Source organism: Monodelphis domestica, chromosome 2 (genome assembly GCF_027887165.1).
Source record: "Monodelphis domestica isolate mMonDom1 chromosome 2, mMonDom1.pri, whole genome shotgun sequence".
NCBI lineage: Eukaryota > Metazoa > Chordata > Mammalia > Didelphimorphia > Didelphidae > Monodelphis > Monodelphis domestica.
Window position 1 is genome coordinate 291,380,962 of NC_077228.1, and position 24,007 is coordinate 291,404,968.

The 24,007-nt window shown below is 37.3% G+C and overlaps 1 protein-coding gene across 6 annotated transcripts in view; it reads right to left on the reverse strand.

The window, feature by feature from the left end:
* Positions 1–24,007, reverse strand: part of RCAN2 (regulator of calcineurin 2) — a 385,895-nt gene that overhangs the window by 343,020 nt on the left and 18,868 nt on the right. Inside the window, exon 1 of one of the 6 annotated variants that reach the window (XM_056818354.1) lies at positions 4,265–4,287. The exons of the other annotated variants lie outside the window; for them this stretch is intronic. The gene's annotated coding sequence lies outside the window, so the exon portion shown is untranslated. Of the gene's footprint in view, positions 1–4,264; positions 4,288–24,007 lie in introns of those variants that run through there. 6 annotated transcript variants of the gene reach the window in all.

A 24,007-nucleotide genomic window follows, 5' to 3' on the forward strand; every position in this document is an offset into this window, starting at 1 on the left:
TCCCAGACCTCAAACTATATTACAAAGCAGCGTTCATCAAAACAATTTGGTACTGGCTAAGAGACAGAAAGGAGGATCAGTGGAACAGACTTGGGGCAAGCGACTTCAGCAAGACAATATACGATAAACCCAAAGATCCCAGCTTTTGGGACAAAAATCCACTATTCGATAAAAACTGCTGGGAAAATTGGAAGACAGTGTGGGAGAGATTAGGAATTGATCAACACCTCATACCCTACACCAAGATAAATTCAAAATAGGTGAATGACTTAAAGATAAAGAAGGCAACCATAAGTAAATTGTGTAAACACAGAATAGTATACATGTCAGACCTTTGGGAGGGGAAAGACTTTAAAACCAAGCAAGACATAGAAAGAATCACAAAATGTAAAATAAATAATTTCGACTACATCAAATTAGAAAGCTTTTGTACAAACAAACCAATGTAACTAAAATCAGAAGGGAAACAACAAATTGGGAAAAAATCTTCATGGAAACCTCTGTCAAAGGTTTAATTACTCAAATTTATAAAGAGCTAAATCAATTGTACAAAAAATCAAGCCATTCTCCAATTGATAAATGGGCAAGGGAAATGGATAGGCAGTTTTCAGATAAAGAAATCAAAACTATTAATAAGCACATGAAGAAGTGTTCTAAATCTCTTATAATCAGAGAGATGCAAATTAAAACAACTCTGAGGTATCACCTCACACCTAGCAGATTGGCTAACATGACAGCAGAGGAAAGCATTGAATGCTGAAGGAGATGTGGCAAAGTAGGGACATTAATTCATTGCTGGTGGAGTTGTGAACTGATCCAACCATTCTGGAGCGCAATTTGGAACTATGCCCAAAGGGCGATAAAATACTGTCTGCCCTTTGATCCAGCCATAGCACTGCTGGGTTTGTACCCCAAAGAGATAATGGGGGAAAAGACTTGTACAAGAATATTCATAGCTGCGCTCTTTGTGGTGGCCAAAAATTGGATAACGAGGGGATGACCATCAATTGGGGAATGGCTGAACAAATTGTGGCATATGTTGGTGATGGAATACTATTGTGCAAAAAGGAATAATAAAGTGGAGGAATTCCATGGAGACTGGAATGACCTCCAGGAAGTGATGCAGAGCGAGTGGAGCAGAACCAGGAGAACATTGTACACAGAGACTAATACACTGTGGTATAATCGAACATAATGGACTTCTCCATTAATGACAGTGTAATGTCCCTGAACAATCTGCAGGGATCTAGGAGAAAAATACTATCCACAAGCAGAGGACAAACTGTGGGAGTAGAAACACTGAGGAAAAACAACTGCCTGACTACAGCGGTTGAGGGGACATGACAGAGGAGAGACTCTAAATGAACACTCTAATGCAAATACTAACAACATGGCAATATGTTCGAATCAAGAACATATGTGATACCCAGTGGAATCACACGTCGGCTATGGGGGGTGGGGGAGAGGAAAAGAAAATGATCTTTGTCTTTAATGAATAATGCTTGGAAATGATCAAATAAAATATTATTTAAAAAAAAAGATTTTGGGGTTCACGGAATCCATTGGTGTATACTCCTCAAAATCTTCCCCATTCCAACCACAGTCTACGTGCTTCCTTTCCCTTTTCTCTCTATATAACTGCCCTCAACAACTCTATTTTTTACATCTCCATTCTATCCGTCTCTCCAGTGTATCCTCAAGCAGAGACACCACTATCTTTAGCCATTCTTCCTTCTTTTTTGGAAATTAGAAAAGTACATATTCTGGTCTAATCCTAGGGTACCTTTCCATGATCTTTCAAATATAATTGAAGGATCAAGCAATCACATCCATCAGTTCTTCTAGTACCAGGAAAATGCAGACTTTAATTCAACCAAAGGTGAACAAGCAGTCCTGAAAAGGACTTGGCAACCCTGCATACCAAATGTGTTAGTCTTCTCCAAACTCCCCATATACTCTGCTGAGTGGAGTACTACTTGAAGGACTACATAAGAAGCATCTGAAATTTTAAAAATTGTATTTATTGCTGAGCAAATTAAATTACAAAACTTGAAGGCTGAATCTGGGAACTACAACAGTTGAATTATATCATTGCTAAGGCGATTTAAAGCTTTAACACGCTATGATTCTATAGTAGCATCTGGGAAAGTCTTTGAAATGATTGAGGGAAAATAGTGTCATGGAAATAACAATAATTACAACGACCCAAAAGTAGCTCATCTCTACAGGAGGGCTCCTGTGGTCACATCACCTAGAAGCTGCCTACCAGGGTAATCACACTTTCTACCTAAAGCATGAATCCCTCCAAAACTTGCCCAAGAAGATGTTAATTTGAATATCTCCACTGATAAGAGAACTTATCCCTTACCCCCTTTCTATTCTGTTCTATTTTGTAGACCTAACTGTCAGAAGTTTAAGATAGGAATAGGCCAAGGGAGGAAAAAGGGACTTCCTAAAGCTCAAATAGCCTACTAGAAGCAAACCCTGGTGGGACAGTTAGGCTACTCAGTGGACAGAGAGCCAGGCCTAGAAATGGGAGGTCCTGAGTTCAAATCTGACCTCAAACACTTTCTAACTATATGACCCTAAGCAAGTCACTTAACTCTAATCGTCTAGCCATTTACCTCTCTTCTGCCTTGGTACTGATTTTTTGTACCAATTCTAAGATGGAAGGTAAAGGTTTAAAAAAAAGAAAAGCAGCAGCAACAAATCCAGGAATAGAACCAATCTTCTGGTTGCCATTCTTGTCTTCTTTTGTCCTTATTGTTACTTTTCTAGCAATGGTATTATCCTGGTGGATAATGAAAAAGTCTCAAAGGAAGCCTTGGAGAGATACAGAAAAGCAAAAATTCTCAGATTGCCCATATACTCCTTCTAAAAGGGAATTGAACCTAGGACTGTCATCAGGGTAACATTATGTTATTTTGTTGAATCCTTTCTTTTTGAGACAGACTTTCCAACATATGTTGTGCTACTTATAGTTTAGACTCCCCAGAAATGGTAAACCCATTTTGAATGTTCCTGAACGCTAAGCAAAGTACTTATTGGACCTGCAGCTTACCTTTCAAATCAATATTATCTTAGGAGTACAGCTTCCAGTCAGACCAATGTAGCTGTCATAATAACCTTTTGTATCACTAGCTCCAAAAGAGAAATGAGATATTCTTAGACAGTGTTCTATGGAGACCCATTTCAGCTCTTTCTGAAATGTAATGGTACTCAATTCAGTGACAGAATTCTCACACCTGCTGAGCTGTGTGAACCTCCTGCTATACTTGTTATCATTTTGGACTGGTCTTAAAAGTCAATGACTTGCAGTTTTCAAAGCCAATTATCCAAGTTACCTTATTCTTATGTCCCTTCAGGACAATTTCATGAGCTACTGTTCACCTAAAGCTTCCCACAAGGCAAGAATTCAATTAAAACTAACTCTGTGCAATACCGAAGGAGGCATCCACTTCCAAACACCTGGAACTAAAGGGGATAACTATATTTGCTTCCATTTTTTCTTTTTCCTTGTCAATTTATCTATTTATTTTTAATAGTGACAAGTTCTTAAACCATTCACATCATAAAACTATATTTTTAGTGTGAGGGATCAAATGGAAAATTATCTCACAAGATCATGGAATGCTGTTATTACCTGGGGGGCACAGAATTATAGAGTTGGAGTGAAGTCATTTAAGCATTGGATTACCAGATTAGAGTTGGAAGGAACTAAGAAGCCATGTAATCTAACCCTGGACCAGCTAGGTAGGTGGTACAGTGCCCAGAGAACAAAACCTGCAGGCAGAAGCACCTGAGTTCAAATCTATTCTCAAAAATTTCCTAGCTGTGTGACTCTAGGCAAGTCCCTTAACTCTGTTTGCCCGAGTTTCCTTATCTGTAAAAATGAGATGGAGAAAGAAATGGCAAACCATTCCAGTATCTTTGTCAAGAAAACCTCAAATGGGATCATGAAGAGTTGGAAGCTACAGAACAAAAACAAAGTCAAACCCTGCCATTTTACAGGGGAAGAAACTTCAGACTAGAGAGGTTATGCCAAGGGCACATAAGTAATAAACAGAAAGCCTGGCTTTCAAACTTAAATCCTCTGATATCAGATCCAGTCTTCTTGAGTACACCCTTTTGTCTTCCAGGATTGATTAAGAAACTGAACCCAGGGAGGAAAAGGGGACTTCTGAAAGGTCAGGTCGCCAATTTGAAGAAAATCAGGAATAGAACCAGTCTTTCCATTCTTAATTCCTTTCCTCCTTAACATTACCTTTCTGGCAAGCTGGATACCAGGAATCCTCAGTAGAACCTTATCCTTTTCCTTAGCTTCTCAGGATATGTAAAATAGCACCTGTGTCTGCTTTAAAATCTTTCCTTACTCCTAGTCTCTCCAGGTGAAAGTGTTTTTGAGGGTACCTTGATGAGAAGCCTCCCCAGACTTTGCAAACATTTATAGCCCTTCCAGGTGGGCAAAAATAGGCAGAAAATGAATGAATGAGTATTTATTAAGCACTTACAATTTACCAAACATTGGGGATACAATTTTAAAAGCAAAGACAATCCTTGCCCTCAAGGAACTTACTTTTTAAAGAGGAAGGGTGGCCAGGGAGGAGTGATTTGTTTTGGGAAATTACTTGGATGGCAAGTTGTTGGAAAGGAGATTGATGTATCCCCTCTCTAGGAACAATGGCAGTTTATCTAATTGTGGTTTATGGTTCCACAACTAAAGGACAGAAGCAAAGTGTTCAGACTTTAGCTTTTACTAAACTGCCATAGTTTCAGAGAACAGTGTCATTTCTACTCCATGATGAGACAACATAGGAATAATTTAGTGCAAAGGCATTTTTTTAAAAAAAATTATTATCTCTTGTTGATGATTCCCACACGTTCTTATCCACTTTTAATCTCTCCCCTAACTCACATCTCCATTTACCTATTGGACAGATGTCCAATGTCCAAACTGTATGTCCTATAGAAATCTTAAACTCAACATGTTCAAAATTAAAGTCATTATCTTTCCCTCCTCCACCTTCTACCTTTCTGATTACTGTCTTTGAGGTTCATCATCTGCCAGGCTCACAAGTTAGGTGTCATCCTTGACTTCCTACTCTCTTACTCTCCATATTCAATCTCCTTCCAAAGCCTGTCATTCACCTCTGTAAAATATCTCTAATACAGTCCCTTCTCCTCCTCTGATACAACAACCACCCCATTGCAGGCCCTCATCACCTCCCAGAAGGGTTATTGCAACAGCACCAAGGTTGGTCTCTTTGTCTCATATTTCTCCAGTTCATTCTCCACTCAGCTATCAAACCAATCTATCTAAGGGATAAGTCTGATCACTCTCTACTCTGTCTCCTAATTCAATAAATTCTAGTGGCTCCCTATCACCTCTGGGATAAAATATGAAATCCTCTATTTGCATTCAAATTCCTTCATAACTTTTTTCCCTTCATACTTTTTTACATCTTCTTGACTTCCCTCAAAGTACTGTAATGATAATTCGGTGACACTATTTTCCTTGCTGTTCCCACAATAAGACATGCTCTACTCTGTGCATTTGTACTATCTGATCCCCATGCATAGAATGTTCTTCTTCATCTCTTTCTATTGACTTTTTTGACTTCTTTCAAGTCCTAGAGAAAGTCTCACCTCCTAAAGGATGCCACCCCCCTTCAATGCTAGTAACTTCTGTCGCTTATGTCCAATTTTTGTTTGTGCAGAGATATTTGTATGTTATCTTCCCCCCTTTGACTGTGATCTCTGTGAGAGCAGACTACGTTTTGCCTATCCCTTCTATCTCTCTCTCTCTACAGTGGCATTGTGGTGGAAGACAGTCTTGAGTGGAAGCTCTGGTGCCTGCTGGGTGCTGGAGTGTTTTTTACAGGCTTAGGTGGTTTGGCGGCTTTGGATCTGGGCTTTATTTGGGCATTATTTTAGATAGGTGATATTTTCTGTCCCTTTCCTGCATTTCCCTTTTTTTTCCTATATCTCCATTTTTATAAAAAACATAATTGTTAAGAACTACTAACGGACTCCTGACTTGAGTGTTAATTTTATAAACATTGACCATAATTTTTTATTAATTTTTTATTAATCTTTTTATTAATATTACATTTAATCATTTTACTTTCATTATCACAGGAGTATGCCTTTTTTTGTGCAGACTGCAAAACATCAGTGACTACTCACCCTATGAAATTTTTCTTTTAATTCTTCCTTAAATCCTCTACAGTCTGCCAAATCATTCTAGAGACCTTCTTCTAGATCTCTACATAATCTATGAATAACAATGGAGCCCATGAAGCTAACATCCATCATCTCCTGTCCTTGTTATGTGACCAATTCATCTTTGTTTTAGTTATGCTCCCCCTGGATGTTTTCTTTTTCTTTTTTTTAAACCCTTACCTTCTGTCTTAGCATCAGTCCTAAGACAGAAGAGCAACAAGGGCTAGGCAGTTGTCTTGCCTGACTTGCCCAAGAGTCACATTGCCAGGAAGTGTCCGAGGACAGAGTTGAACTCAGGTCCTCCCAATTCCAGTCCTGGCATTCTATCCATTGTGCTACATAACTGCCCCCTGATAATGTGTTTTCTACAACTTTTCCTGTCCTTGGTATATAATCATTGCAGTTTTCACACCACCCTCATATGTTTCTACATTGTCCTTTGGGTAACTGACCTTCTGTTTTCGACAGATTATATTGCTCAGTATTTCTTTTATTCTTGTTAAAAGAATTTTGTTGAAAGGAGAGACTTTTGTTTTAGGGAGAAGCTTATAAGTCCTAAAAAGTACTGAACAATTTGATTGTACTAATTGACAATTTGATTGCGCTAATTTGATATCACTTTGTATTCCTACTAGCGCTATTTTATTTTTTTTTTACATAACGAAGAATCAAAGTTGAGTCATTTCTAAGATGACAGTTCCAACTAGGGCTTGTATAATGCAGTCTCTGATTCACCACCACTGACAGTATTTTTCTCAGAGACAAAGGACTGAAAGAGATAGAAATGGTACTGAGTAGGGTACAGGATATTCTAGCTTTTGGCCTAGTTTAAGGAACAAGCATTTGCCACCAATGGGATTGGAGGGTAGAACAGGTTTTCTGAGGCCAAGGTCAATGATGAGGATAGAAAGCTGATAGATTTGTTTTTGTTCAGTCATTTTAATTGTGTCCAACCTTTTTGAAACCCCATTTGGAGTTTTTTTGGCAAAGATCCTGGAATGGTTTCCCATTTCCTTCTCCAACTCATTTTACAGATGAGGAAACTGAGGCAAACAGCATTAAGTGACTTTCCTAGGATCACATAGATAATAAGTGTCTGAGATCAGATTTGAACTCAGGAAGAAGGGACATTCTATCCACTGCAACACCTAGCTGCCTAAATAGATAGAGCATGATTAAGTGCTTAACTTATTTGTGTGCCAGGCACTGTATCATGCCCTAGGGAGAAAAAAACAAGCAAAAAAGAGTCCTTACTCTCAAGCAGCTAGCAGGGCACAGTGGATAGAATGAAAGGAAGAGAAGACCTCCAGAGAGTGAACTGAGATATGAGGAAGGTGAATCATCCCTGGAGTCCTTCTTGAAATAGTGGTTGAGGAGAGTCACTAATCAAGAGAAAGGAGCCTCAGGGTGGAGCTGATATTTATATAACACTTTACATATATTATCTTTTTTGACCTTCACAACAACTCTGCCAGACAAGTATTGTATGAATATGATCCTCATTTTATTGCCAAGAAAACTGAGACTCAGAAAGATTAAGCACTGAACCCCAGACCACACAGTCTTTGCCAGATGTGAACCTAGGTTAGCCAGCTTCCTACCATTCCACACTTCCTCTCTCCAATCTACTAGTACTACATTGTATAAATAATATAAACTTTTGAAGGGGAAAGGGGAAAAATTACTTTAAAATGAAAATTGGAGGGACCAAAAATCTTGAGGCAGCCAGGTGGTGCAGTGGACAGAGTGCCGAGTTCTGAGTTCAAATGCTGGTTCAGATACGGGTTGGAATACCCTAGGCAAGTCACTTGACTTCTGCCTCTCTTACTTCAGTTGTAAAATGGGAATAATAATTGCAACTACCTCCCAAGTTACTGTGATGATTAAATGAGATAATATTTATAAAGTGCTTAACATTATGCCTAGCATAGTGTAGACACTTAATAAATGCTTATTTCCTCCCTCCCGCAACTTAATAGTATCAACTTTATGCACCTATATTCAAAATAACTTTCATACCAGTAAGGAATTTCCAGAGTTCCAAGATGGTTGCTCTGGCAACAAAAGGTGGGCTTTTGCCTCTCCTAAGTGGGCAGCCACCTCCCCTGGGGGACTAGGGATGTGCATTTTGAACCATGAAAGGAAAAAGAGAGGAGGAAGCTTGGGTAAAGCTATCTCATCCTCCAGTGGAAAAAAAGAGAAAAGCAAAAGAGGGGTAAGAGTGGGGGTGGGGGATGAAATAGCCAGAAACTGCTGGAATACACTTGAGCGGGTTGGAAGAATCAAGCTTGTGTGAGAATGTATACAGCAGTGCTATTTTAACTACAAGTTAACATGACAACATGTGGGGAGAGCGGGTGCACAATGGATATCCCAAAGCAAAGGTTTCCTGTATGCCCAGTTGAGATCTCCTTCTGTTTCTTTCCTTCCCCAATTTGTTCTAAGCCCTTCCCCCTAAATAGGCAGCAAACTGTGAGCCCCTGGTTCTACTCAGTTGCCTATTGTAGGGGGAAAAGAACTCGCTCTACCTTTCTAGCTTAAATAAAACCAAACAAAATTATTTTGCAATTGGTCACATTACAGTCCTTCAGTAAATTCTTTCTACTCAAAGGTCAAGTTCCCTCTGTTTTTCCCTCCAGGGGAATAAAAGGATGAAACAGTAAGGTAAATGATCTTGTAGGAAGAACGTGTGAATAGAAATCAGAAGATACAGATTTACATCCAAGCTCTGTTTACTGTCTCTGTGAACTTGGGGAAGCTACTTTACCTCTGATGAACTCAGTTTCTTTATCTGTAAAAAGAAATGGCTAGATTAGGTTTTCTAAATCCTATGAAACTATAGAATGATAATAACCCAACATGTATATAGATTCAATATATACATAGATTATAAATTAGATATATATTGATGAAAATTTTTAAATGATGCATAACATTTATATAGATTAAAATAAAAACAAAAACTTTACCTTCCATTTTAGAATGAATACTGAGCAGTGGTTCCAAGGCAGAAGATTGGTAAGGGCTAGGCAATGAGGGCTAAGTGACTTGTCCAGGGTCACACGACTAGGAAGTGTCTGAGTTCAGATTTGAACCTAGGACCTCCTGTCTTGAGGATGGCTCTCAATCCACTGAACTAACTAACTGCTTCCCCTACACCCAATTTAAATAGATTCTAAAGTTTACAAAGTTAATATCTCTATAGACCTCAAGTTTACATCTTATCTAACTCAGTCCTCACAACAATCCCGAGTGACATTATTATCCCCATTTAATAGATAAAGAGGTATGGGCTGAGTTACTTGATTAGTATCACAGAGCAAGGAATTAACTGAAGCAATTTTTTAAATTTTTTATTTATTTTTAAATATTTTCCATGTTTCCATGATTCATTTTCTTTCCCTCCCCTTTTCCCTTCCCCCTCCCAGAGCCAACAAGCAATTCCACTGGGTTGTACAAATGTTATCACTTGATACCTATTTCCATATTATTCATTTTTGCTATAGAATGATTTTTAAAGCCTAAACCCCAAATCACATCCCCATATATTGTGTAAGAGAGGATTTACAAGCCAAGCCAAGCATGCAAAACAAAGTAAAGAACCTCAGCTGTCAATCAAAAAAGAACATTCCAAATAAAATGTCCCCAGGAAAAACAGTTGGAGAGTCAAGCCAGGCTGAAGAAGGAAGAAGCTGGGAACAGGTCCCCTGTTAGCTTCTGTCCTAGGCTGAAGGACCCTTGGGGCGGGGGGAGCTTCTGGAGCTTGGCTAAGAAGAAATTATCTTTTGTTGGTGGCTTAGTGTGGTGAAGAAGATATTTGTGTCTGAGATTTAAGTTTGAAGGAAGAAGAAAGAAGATTAAACAGTTATCCTCCCATCTCCTTGACAGACTTGTGCCACAGTTGTGACAGGACTGACATTTCTCAAAATCCTCCTAACCCTCACTTTCTGTCTTGCATGCATGAAATTCTCTCTTCCTTCATGCCTCTTCCACAATATACATGTGATAAGTGATGTCATATGTTTTGCATTTCTACCCCCATAGTTCTTTCTCTCAAGGTGGATGGCATTCTTTTACATAAGTCCTTCTGGAGTGTCCTGGCTTGTTGCCTTGCTACTAGTAGCAAAGTCCATTACACTAGATTTTTCCACATTTTTCTTTCTGTGTATAATGTTTTCCTGGCTCTGCTCATTTCACTCTGTATCAGTTCCTTGAGATTCTCCCAGTTCATATGGAAATCCTCCAGATCATCAATCCTTACAGCACAATAATATTCCATCACCAACATATACCACAATTTGTTCAGCCATTCCCTAATTGAAGGGCATCCCCTCATTTTCCAATTTTTTTTGCCACTATAAAGAACATGACTGATTATTTTTGTACAAGTCTTTTTCCTTATTATTTCTTTGGGGTACAAACCCAGCAGTGGTATAGCTGGATCAAAGAGCAGGCAGTTTTTTTAAAGCCCTTTGCACATCCTTCCAAATTGTGAGGCAAATTTGAATTTAGGTCTTCTTGATTACAAGCACTGCAACTTTATTCACTAAGCCATCTAATTGTATCTCAGGCAGTCACATAGCTAGAAGAGATTTCAAGGACATCTAGTCCAACCCACAATAAATATATTTTTAAATAAAATTCTATTTTTCAAATGAAGACCTGTGTTTTCTCCTCTGTCTTCCCATTGAGTTAGTAAGAAACAAAACCCCTGTTACAGTCAAACAAGGCAAATTTATGCATTGCTAGCCAAGAAATCTTTTTTGTGATACTCCAGACAAGAGTGAATGGAACCTGCTACCTCACAAATCAATTCAATCAAATCGTTCAGTCTTTTTTCACTCATGTCCAAATCTTTGTGACACCATTTGGGGTTTTCTTGGAAGTAATACTGGAAGGCTTGCCATTTCCTTCTGTGAGTGTGAAACTCCCTACCCCCTTTTGTGATTATAACAGTATTATCCTTTATGATTATTTTAATAATATAATCATTAGTCTTGAGTTAATAGTCAAATAATATAGTTTGTTTATATGGATTATAAACATTAGCTAAGAAGAAATATACAGTTTAGGGTGGTATCAAATCTTGTTTACATGTTGACCTTAAGCCTATAACCCAAGGGTTTCCACATAGCCCATCACACCCCTCTTTTTGTATAGCAAGACAGTTGAACAGGGGGTGCAGGACTATTCTTTTTTTGTATAACAAGATAGTCAGAAAAGCACCTAACTGCTGACTCCTGGTGTTTTGTAATATTTATCAGCAGAAAAACAATTAGCCCCCAACCCCTTATTGCAGAAGCCTTGGGAAGGTCAACTATAATGATAGACATAAGTTACCACTCATAGTGATTCTTTTTACACTTCGTGGCTTAATCAGCATTTGCATCACTAAGAACTGCCCATGTGAAAGATTTTGCATCCATTCTATTTTAATTGTCATTGTATTTTCTGTCACTATGTCATCAGAATTCTTGCCATATAAAAGGCATCTCCTATGATTTGGGGTCTCTGGTTTTGATTCTTGATGAGGGTCCAGCTTTATTGGGAGTTTGGTGTCCTCTCAATAAACCCATTTAGGTTGGAGTTATTGTATTAATGGAATAAATTTTTGACACACTTCTCCAACTCGTTTTCCACATGAGGAAACTGAGGCAAATAGGGTTAAGTGACTTGCCCAGGGTAACCCAGCTAATAAGGTCTGATATCAGATCTAAACTCAGGAAGGCCTGGCTCTCTATCAAGGTACCACCTAGCTGCCACCACTATGATCTAATTGGGGATAGTTCTAATTGTTAGAAAGTCTTTCCTTACATCAATCCTTAATCTGTCTCTTTTGAATTTCTACCCATTCGTCCTAATTCTGGTTCTTAGAATCCTTCCCTCCCTTCAAAGAAAAGCTCATTGTTCCTGTGGTATTTCTTCAAGAATCCAAGAGATTGAATATCTCCAGTGGAATAGTAGTCTTCCCTTGATGATTCCAAACCCAAAATTCCATATACTTGTGAATGTTCCTTCAACCATAAAAAAGAAATCAAGTATATTTATTTTTATATATGTTGAATTAATGCAGCACCATCCAACTTACTTTGCTGTAGCAAATTCTAAATTCACTGAGAAAAGAAATTATTTGGCTTTTGCCTTTGCATCCTCAGTCTTGCCTGACTCATAATAGGAGCTTAATAAATGCTTCTTACACTGGATTCATAAAATTTATAATTAATTCATAAACTTATGAAATAAGTTTTCTACAGATACACTACATGGGGATCACTGTAAATTGACCCCAATATTCAGAAATTCTCAAATAAAAAATAGAAATGACCAAAAAACCTGAATAAAAAGTAGGGCTTATCCCATCTGTACAAGCACCATAAGAGGAAATATGGTTGATGGCAAGAGCTTTGGATTTAGGGTCACAAGAGCTGGATTCAGAAATATTCACAGCAGTATTTCAGAATGCCAAATACTAGAAGTCACCTTGTCCAACAACAGAGGAGTAGTTCATTGAATTGTGGCTATTGTGTGCATTAGTGTATTAGAATACTATAAAATATTGTAAGTATTAAAGAATAAAAAGAAATCCAGAAAGCTTTTTATGAAATAATGCAAAGAAAAAATAGAATAGAAATAAATACAACAATAACTACAATGGGAACTTTAAATGACAATGAATAGATAAGCAAAAGAATCAGAAGGGAAGAGATATGAGGAAAGGGCTGAAAAAATATTTATATCCTTTGAATTAAAATCAATTAATTTTTGTTTCTACTTTCCCTCTGGTAGTCACAGCTTTGACTTCAAGTCTAATAAAATAGAGGAATAAAGACATATATATATATTGATTCTCTTATATTTTTCCGATGTTATATTTTCTATATGGCATTTCTGTGTCTATCTTTAGATGTATTAATGTCGATTTCTGTTTTATTCTGTTGTCATTTTTCATTTTCCTGACCCCATTTGAGGATTTTTTTTTGCAAAGATACTAGAATTGTTTACCATTTCCTTCTCCAATTCATTTTCCAGATGTGGAAACTGAGGCAAACAGAGTTAAGTTTCTTGACTTGTCCAGGGTCACACAGCTAGTAAGTATCTGAGACCAGATCTAAACTCAGAAAGAGAAGTCTTCCTGACTCCAAGCCCAGCTACATAGTTGTTTTACTCTAGTGAATGATAAAATGAATCTAAAATAATCCCAGGAAATCTCATCATTTTATCCACGCTCTCATTTTATAGACAGGCAAATTGTAAGGTCAAAAGAAGTTGGATGACTTGCCTATGGTCTTGTGGACAGTAAGCAGAAGAGGCAAGATTCAAACTCAGACCTTTTGATTTCAAATCAAAGACTTTTTCCACTACATTACACAAACAGCCCTTGGTAGAAGGTGAACTCTATAACCATCTACCATATAACACTTTCTCTCTCTCTCTCTCTCTCTCTCTCTCTCTCTCTCTCTCTCTCTCTCTCTCTCTCCCCCCCCCCCATTTGTCTGTCTGTCTGAATCATCCATCCATCCATCCATTCGTCCACTATCTATGTCTGTCTTTCTGTCTGGTATTAAAATCTACTCATCTATCATTATTGTATAGAATGCATTATTATATCTAATAGCTCCTAAAGTTATAGATCTTTAAGCTACTCTGTATAGTTCTGTTGTATCTGTTAAGATATCTACATATATCAATACCTTGTATCTGTATACATATATTTGCATATATGTATATAAGCACACATACATACTCATACATATATGTACACACATGTATTTATATGTATGTGTGTGAATGTATATATCAGTATCCCTACTCCCACTATAAGGATTCTGAGCATTGGGGGGCATAATAACTAGTATTTATTATAGCATAGGCAAATGCTATTATTATCCTCAGTTTCTAGATGGGGAATCTGAGGCTGAGGGTCACACAACTAAGTAAGTGCCTGAGGCAAAAAAAAAATCCCTCTGTTCCAAGGCTTTATTCATTACCCTGTGTAGGCAGCTAGGTGGTGCAGTGAATAGTGTCTGGGCTAGAGTCAGGAAAACAAATCTTCTTGAGTTCAAATCTGGCCTCAGAAACTTAGTAATTATTTGAATGCTGGGCAATCCCTTAACCCTGGTTTTCTAAGTTTCTTCATTTTTAAAATGAGCTGGAGAAGGAAATGGCAAACTATTCCACTATTTTTGCTGAGAAAATCCCAAATGGGGTCATGCAGAGCTGGACATGATTGAATACCAACAATAATAGCTTCCTCTAATAGACTCCTTAGAAATACTGGAAAAGCCTATATATCCCTTCCCAGAATACTGTTTTAAACTCACAAAATACAAAAGATCATAAAACAAATCACTTATGTCGAAATGTGGTTATAAAAAAAAATTTAAATCAATTCCCAGACCCCATTAGCCCTAAGCTGGATAAAAGTTCTCTGAGGGTAGGGACTGTCTTATTTTGTCTTCTTAACCTACCACAGGGTGAGGACATGGATGGTGTTTAAGAAATCTTTACTGAATTGCATTTCACTACATGGAAATTAAAATTAAATTGATTTCTGCTGAGCAATGACTCTTTGGAATTTTCCTTCTTCCCCTAAGACTTTTAGAGGAGTTTTAAGCTTTAAAAGAATTTGAAGCCTACATCTACCACCCCTTAAAAAGATATGTTTGATGGCTTATTCTGCTTTTTAAAAAATTCATCATACTATCATAATAAAATAGCTAGCATTTATACAGTACTTTATAAAAGCATTTTACAAATATTATCTCATTCAATCAACATGACAAATCTGGGAGATAGGTGCTGTTATTCTCTTCATTTTACTGCTAAGGAAACTGAGGCAGACAGAAGTTAAGTGATTTTCTCAGTATCACATAACTAGTTGAATATCTGAAGCTCTACTTAGACTCCTGTCTTCCTGACTGCAGGTCAGGTTCCTGTACTACTTATCTGTCTCTAGAATGTCTCAAACACTTCAAACTTTAAAGGATCCTATTTTACTGTAACTATTGTTTTCCCAGGACCCTATTTTGCTGTAATTACTGTTTTCCCAGGAACTTTTCTAAGTTCTCTCTACCAATACCCTCACTCCTCTACAAGACGCTTTTTTTTTTTTAACTGATGACTATTTTTATTTCTAATGGTAATGAAGGCAACAGAAGCAGGTGCTGTGGAGTGCTTAGAGGTTGGCCAAACAATGAAGAAACCAAGGTCATCCGCTGCATCCTGCGCCATCACCAGTTGTCATGAATTTTATCTTGCTCCTGGACTTCAATGACTATGGAAGAGACATTGAGGCCAACAACTTTGTGAAACTCTGCCTCACTTAAATCCTTAATCTAATCCTTAACATCTTAAATTTATGTACAAATCAACAGATATCACTATGATGTCATTTTGGTCCTCTTTGATTATGAAGGACAACAACCAAACAACCAACCATTTTTTTAAGACCAAGGTTTATTTGTTCTGGACAGGACTGAAGGATTTGGGAGAAGAGGGCTCTCTAAGTACTAATTCTGTAGCTCTAGGCAAGTTATTTTACCTCCAAGTGTTCCAAACCACTGATGATCACTAATGAGCATCCACCCAACAGGAGCTTCTCATGGTGATGAAATTACAGTCCCAGAGAAATTGTTTTATCTTTGTGTTCAAGAATAGGGACCCACTCTCCTGACACTCGTACATATATATTACATATATATATATATAATATATCATAGTATACTATGCTTATAGTTGTTAGCATGACCATTCTATTTATGCATTCTATTGCTGCAATCAGCATGTTTTTATATAGAATGGAAAAGCATCTGTTGACTTTTATGTTCCTAATTTCTTTTTTTAAACCCTTACCTTTCATCTTAGAATGAACACTGTGTATTGGTTCCAAGGCAGAAGAGAAGTAAAGGCTAGGCAATGGGGGTTAAATGACTTGTTTAAGACCATACAGCTAGGAAGTATCTGAGTCAATTCTGAATGCAGGACCTCCAGGCCTAGCTCTCAATCCACTAAACCACCTAGCTGTTCCCTAAGCTCCTAATTTCAATGGTTTAAACAAAATGAGAATCATAGGTTTGGAGTTGGAAAGGACCACAGAGGTCAAGTAATCCAAACTCTCTTCTATTGCAGCAGAAGAAACTGAGACCGAGAAAGACAGTAAATTACCCAAGGTCAAATAGGAAATAAACAAAAATAATTAGGACTTGAACCCAGGACCCCTGACACTGGAGCTGGCATTCTTTCCAATGCACCAGGAACAGCTAATATTTCAGAGGTTGTTTACAAATGCTGGTATCACATGAGCCTGAGCCCCAGCATCTAACTGATATTTGAGTTGGCTTCTAATGTGATGTTCCATTCTTCTCTGAAGAAGCATGAGTCAAGACCCCAGTGAAGAATTCCTCCTCTGTGTGTTGGTAGGGGGAGGGGTGGATGGGGGAAGGATGCCTGGATCCCCTATGTTGTGTCCAGAGCATACATATGTTGTTATTTACAACAGTTGGCAAAGTGAGTAAGCTTGGTGCAATTTTAACATCTTCTCCCATATGCTTGGGCATTTTTGTTATTGCCTGTAAGAGCTGGCATACTCTGTGGTTCCTGAATGTGGGGTGTTTATGAGATAGAAAGCATTGGTCATGTCCAGATTCTAATGTAGTTTTCCCCACCCCCAAGACTATATTCCATCCTACAGACTTGTTTCTTTTACTTAAATTCTGATACTTCATTGGATTCAGAAAATATGTAGTTAGTTCCTAAGGTGAATATAGGCATAAGGTGACCACGGGAATGAAATGAGCTAGAACCCACAATTAAAGAGTGTATAGTCTAATAGAGTGGAAGACAAAACCATAAAACATGTATGTGAGTGAGTGATTATAATAATACCAGGCAGAACATGATGAAATGTAAAGGAGAGATCCGGCAGAAGTGGATGAAAAATCTGAGGAGGGAGTGCTCACTTTCAACTGGAAAGACGTGGACAAAGTGGCCCCCAATATGAGCCTGGAATGGAAGGAAGGATTTTAAAAGACACAAATTGTGGGAACACTGTGCCAAACATAAGGGACAACTTGAGCAATGACAGAGAGATAGGGGAAGACAGGACATGAAAAGGAGGCACTAAATCATTTATTTTGCATAGAAGATAACATATATGAAGGGGAATTGTGGAAGATAAAACTGAGAGGTAGAGTTCAGTCAGATTGCAGAGAGCCCCAAAGGTAAGGTAAGGAATTAGAATGTAATTTTATGTTGTATTAGAATTTCCTTCCTTACAATGAAACATCCTTAAGGATAGAAACTGTTTCACTCTTTTTACTTTTATCTCTAGAGTTCTGTACAGTTTCTGGCATGCTAATAAATGCTTGTTGATTGATTGGTTAATTGGTTTATCTGATTGCCAACAGACAGACACTGAAAGCTTCTGAATAGAGTTGAAACCCTAGCAGAACAGTACATCAGGAAGATGACCCTGTAAGTCATGTGAAGTAGGATTTTGAAAGGGGAGACACTAGGGGCAGGGAGATTTGTTAAAGGAGGCTGACACAAGGAGCTAATCATTGAAAATCTTTGTGAGTGCAGAAAAGAGCTAGTTTGGGAAAGCTCTGGGGGAAATGAAGTAATGATCTGGCAATCAACAACTAGGATAAATAGGGGGCAGAGGAGAGTATAGGAAGGAATATGAAATGGAGGAAAGATGCCTATTAATAGATTATATTTGGAGATTTAAATAAGACTTGTCATTGTTTCTATGTTATCTTCTCAAATAAATGTAGTCTTCCTCATTCTTTTCATGGGGATTAGGTTAGTAGTACATAGTGCTGGGGGCAGTTAGATGGCTCAATGAACTGAAAGCCAGGCTAGAGACAGGAAGCTCCAGGTTCAAACCTGGCCTCAGGTACTTCCTAGCTGTGTGACCCTGAGCAAGTCATTTGACCCCCATTGCCTTGCCCTTATCACTCTTCTACCTTGGAACCAATATATGTTATTGATTCTAAGATGGAAGATAAAGGTTTAGAAAAATAATAATAATGTAGTGTTTCACAAGTAAAATTTCATTTGATCTTTACAGCAACCCTAGGAAGAAGGTGCTATTATTATATCCAATAAAGATGAGAAAATGGAGGCAGACAGAGGTGAAGTGATGTCACATAGCTCATTCACATCTGGAATTGGAATTGAACTCAATTTGTCCTAACTGTAGGGCCATGCATTATGCCATGTAGGTGCTAACAGTGTCAAAATGTCAAGAATCCTTTTGAAGAATGAAAATCACATAAAGTCTTTTTGATCTCCACAGATAATTTTAACTAATTATTCATAATAGAACAGCACTCAGTACATGTTTTAAAACTCCTCCTTAGAAATTTTAATGATTCATCTGACAATTACCAGATATAAAAACCTCAAGTTAGTTTTGACTCAGAACACTTGGCTTTATCAAGGATGAATAACATTGAGGGTTAGGGCTACCATCTATCTTGTATTCTATTATATGAGTTAATGATATTGATATTGGAATCCTTATGGGTAACATCAGAGATCTGTGCTCACTGTAGGTCAGATTTCTTAAGCATTATTTTTAATGTCAAAGTTGTTAGAAGAGATGTAAGACTAGACTAAGCATGACATTTGTCTACTCAGAAGTCATTACAAAAGTGTGATATCACAAAGAGCTCTGTAGTTGGAGTTAGGAAAAACCCAAATATGTTTCTCATTTCTAGCATTTATTAACTCTGTGGCCATGGACAAAGCTCTTGACCCCTCTGAACCTCATCTATAAAATAGGTTTAATAATAATTATAACACTAACTTTGTAAAATAGAGATATAAATAAGGGCATTATCTCATTGAATTCCTATAATTATAAAATATATCATAATTTTACAAGAAAAATCAGATAATGTTTAATTATTGTCATTAACTAGGTATTAAATTCTTATGGTATCTTTGAAATCTGGTACCCTCTAAATTCAGTACCCTGGAGAAAAATCAATCACCCTTTCATAGTTATGACTTTGGCCAAATGCCCTCTAATACTGAAATGGGAGTTTGAAAGAGTGAATATGTGGAGATTTGACCCCAAAGAATCATGGATTTCAATCCTAGCAACCACCTTGTTGTAATTAAAGGTTTCAGTGGTTTTAGCTCATTTAGAATCTAGGTCAGTTCTTTCTCTTGTAAACAACATGTGGCACCAGAAGTGGAGGATTAATTTTGGACTGTCCTAAGCTATTTTTCAGACAATATGGGGGAGAGAGAGAGAGAGAGAGAGAGAGAGAGAGAGAGAGAGAGAGAGAGAGAGAGAGAGAGAGAGAGAGAGAGAGAGAAGAGAAGAGAAGAGAAGAGAAGAGAAGAGAAGAGAAGAGAAGAGAAGAGAAGAGAAGAGAAGAGAAGAGAAGAGAAGAGAAGAGAAGAGAAGAGAAGAGAAGAGAAGAGAAGAGAAGAGAAGCAGGGAGGGAGATTTTTTCCCCTTAAATCTACCTGGTATGGACAGACAATTAGGCATCATGGTGATGTACAAAGAACAGTGGATCTGGAGTTAAAGGACATGGATTCATCTCTTGTCTCTGATGCTTGCTGCCTGTGTGTCCTTAAGCAAATCACTCAATCTCCCTGGGTCTTAGTTTCCTCATCTGGAAAATAAGGCAGTTGGACTAGTTAGCCTCTGAGATCCCACCCAGCTACAATCTATTATTTACTAGCCCCATAAAATAAGATATTCCTCAGATTGTAAACTCAATTAAGAGTTCTTTGATAGTAACTGGTCTTGGAAATTTGATGAATATTCCAATCTAGAAACAAAAGCCAAGGATTTGGAAAGACATATGTTTTCAACTACAAAATTAAAATTAGAAAGATGATAGAAACCAATAAAGAATTTTTTCCATTGATTGAAAGGCATTTGGGAAAACTGACTCCCAGATCAGAGATCAAATTGTGGTAGAAATAAAAGATGATTTTTTTTCTAAAAACCATAAAATACAACAAAGGCTTATGGGAAACCACAGATTTAATACTGTAGAAGATGATTAGAACCTTCAGGACTATGAAGGCTTCCATTAAAACTCCAGCCCTACCTTTACAAATCTCTGTTGGTTATCTCCATCTGGCCTCCAACTAATTCCTTGAACTCAGTATGCCCCAAACTGAACTAACATCTTACCCCACAAAACCTTCACCTCTTAACATCTATCTTTCTAATGATGACACTGTCATCCTCCAAGAAACTAAATTTTAAATCTCACTCATCTTTGACTCTTCCCTTTCCCTCACTTCTTTAGCTAATCAATTGTCAAGTACTATAGATTTCATTTCTTGGGATCTCTTGTATTTACCTACACAACACCAACAAATATTTACTAAGGATCTACTATGTGGCTGACAATGTGATAAGTAATGAGAATACAAATGTGAAAAACTATGTAGTTCTATCTGCTTATAATCTTTAAAAATATATTTTAGTGATATTTGGGTGGGGTTTGTATTTTGGGTTTGGGGGGAGGTTGGTTGCTTTATTTTGTTTGGTTTGTGTATTATCTACATTTCTCTCAAGGCAGCTAGGAGGTACAGTATATAGGAGCGCTGGGACCTAAGTCAGGAAGACTCATTTTCCTGAGTTCAAATCTGGTCAAAGACAATTCTTAGGCATGTGACCCTGGGCAAGTCACTTAACTCTTTTTACCTCAGTTTCCTCATCTATAAAATGAGCTGGAGAAAGAAATTACAAACCACTACAATATCTTTATCAAGAAAACTCCAAATGGGGTCATGAAGAGTCACATATGACTGAACAAAATTATTATCCAACATCCTACTTCCTTTTGCCCATTCTCCCTAGTAGGAGGAATAAAATAACAAATATACATATATACAATGGATAGAGAACTATTCTTGGAATCAGAAAGACTCATATTCATGAGTTCAAATTGGGTCTCAGACACTTACTAATTGGGTTGTCCTGGGCAAGTCTTTTAACTCTATTTGCTTCAATTATTCATCTATGAAGCTGGGGAAAAAAAAACCTGACTCCAGTATATTTAAGAGGAAAATCTTCCAAAAAATGAGTTCATGAAGACTCAGGTACAATTGAACATTATTATTATTATTATTATTATTATTATCCCCATTTAGTAGTTGAGGGAAATTAAACGTTGAGGCATTTAATAGTTGGGTGAGTTAAATCACTTACGCAAAGTCATATAGTTAGTGTCTGAGATCATATGTGGATATAAGTCTTCTTGACTCTTAGACCAGCACTCTATCTACATGCCACCCTGTTGCCTTGAAGAGTATTGGAGCACTGCTTCACTAAAGATTCTAATTAAAATTTTCTATTTCACCATTGATTGATGAGTGGAGTACTTTGCCACTTTGGAATAAGAATTGAAATTCCTGTCCTATAAAACTGATCTAGGTTAAGCAGTTCAGGAGAGTCCCTGATACAATGGAATATTGCTCTCATTACTGTATGGAAGAGATCAAACCTTTTCAAGGACAGGAACTATTTCAATTTTGCCTTTCTATCCCCAGTGGTTCATGCAGCACCTGGAACATAGTAGGAATTTCATAGATTTTTTTTTGGTTAATTGATCTAAATTAAGGCTAACACAGACCTACCTTTGTAAATCATTTCAAAACACAGCCTGGAGGAAACGTCTGGTTTCTGAGGAATGAACAATTTGGTTAAACCATTCAACAATGTCTAATAAAATTCTAGACTGCATCATATGTAAGTAGTGTTATACTGAGATCTCTTAATTGCTTGGATTCTAAATGTTGAGTCAATTAGTTGTGGCTGACCCTTCATGACTCCACTTAGGGTTTTCTTGGAAAAGATATAGGAGTGGTTTACCATTTCCTTCTCCAATTCATTTGATAGACAAGAAAATTAAGGCAAACAGGGTTAAGTGACTTGCCCAGTGTCACACAACCATTAAGTACCTGAGGTTAGATTTGAATTTGGTTCCTCTTTAACACCAAACCCTGTACTCTATTCACTGTGCCAACTGCCTGCCCAGGATACTAAATAGCAACCATTTAAAGAGTTGAAGACAGCTATCATGGCATTCCTAAGGCTTCCCTTTTCTAAAGTAAATATTCTAATTTCCTTAAATCAGTCCTCAAGTGTCATATTTTTAGTTCCTGATCTTTCTTGTTACCTTCTAGGCCAGGAGTTCTTAACCTAGAACTCACAAACTTATTTTTTTTTAGTCTTGTTAGCTATATTTCAATATAATTGCTTTACTTTGTAATCCTATTTTTTTTTCCTTTTAATCATTTAAAACATTCTCTGAGAGAGTCCATAGGTTTCACTAGAAATCAAAGGGGTCTATGTCACAAACAGATTAAAGAACCCCTGATCTATATTGCACAAGTTTGTCCATATCACCTCTTTACCCAAGACTATGAATAATACCCAACTGTGATACCCCAAACTACACACTATATTACAACTAAAATCAAATAGAGTGAGAGGATCCTTTCCTTTTTTCTGGACACCTAAAGTAGCATTTTGAGTTTTATAATTATTGTTATTACTATTTAGAGTCATGTTATATCCCCAAGAGCAATGTTACCTCAGTGACAGATGGTTTAGGGTCATTAAAAGCACTACACAATTTCTCAGACTCGATCTAATCATATAGCCTTCCTCTTCCTCCTTTAATATAGGCCCAGCTCATTATTCTCCAAAGAATCTATAGTTGGGCATATTACTCTTATCCAGTTACATGTCATAATCTGAGCAATATTTGTGGTCCATCTTCCTTACTTTTCTTGTGTGGAAAGTGTGGCTAATTTTGCACATTAAGAGTGTAGATTTTGCATAAGAGACCATATAAATCTGTGATACATTCCAATTAAGTATCTGGAATAGACAGCAAGATGGTGCTGTGGTTAGAGCTCCAGAACAAAAGTCTGGATAAACCTGAGTTCAAATCCCACCTCATTACCTTACTAGCTGTGTGTCCCTGACAAGTCACTTAAGTTATAAAGACCTGAGTTTGAATATGGCCTCAGACACTTGTATGACACTGGACAAGTCACTTGAATGCTCTCTGCTTCAGTTTCCTCATGTATAAAATGAGGATAGTAATAAAACCTATCTCCTAAGTCTGTTGTAAGGGTAAAAAATGAAAATATATTTGTGAAATACTACATAAATGCTAGCTAGCAACAGTAACAGCAATAGTAGTACAACTGTAGTATTTGGAGGATTTCATCAGAAGAAAGCCTTTCTTTTGTTTCACCTTTATGTACTACACAATTCTATGCTATCAAATTCTCAATTCAATTCAACAATTTTTAAAAAATTCTATTTTTATTTTCAGTTCCAAATTCTTTCCCACTCATTGAGAAGATAAACACTTATTGAACTTCTACTATGCTAGGTGCTTGGGATAAAAAAAATCAAGCAAACAAACAAACAATCCCTAGCCTTAAGAGTCTTACATTCTACAGAGATGTGCCTAAGTAAATACAAATAATATTCAAAATAATTGAGGGGGGAAGTTAACACTGGCAAATGAGATACTAAATAAAACACTTCCAGATGATGTGGTACTGAACTGTGTCTGCAAGGAGGCTACCAATATGTCTCCTGCATTAGGGCTTCCCTTCATGTCAATCAACATTCAGCTACTGAACAAAGAAATCTCCATACCCTTGTCTATTGTAAGTTTTGTAATTTTGACATATCCATCAAAGACACCTTATCTAAGGAGAATCTCAGAGACCTCATTTTTGTCTACTAAGTCAGACACTTTTATGAGGTCAGTAAAGAGTA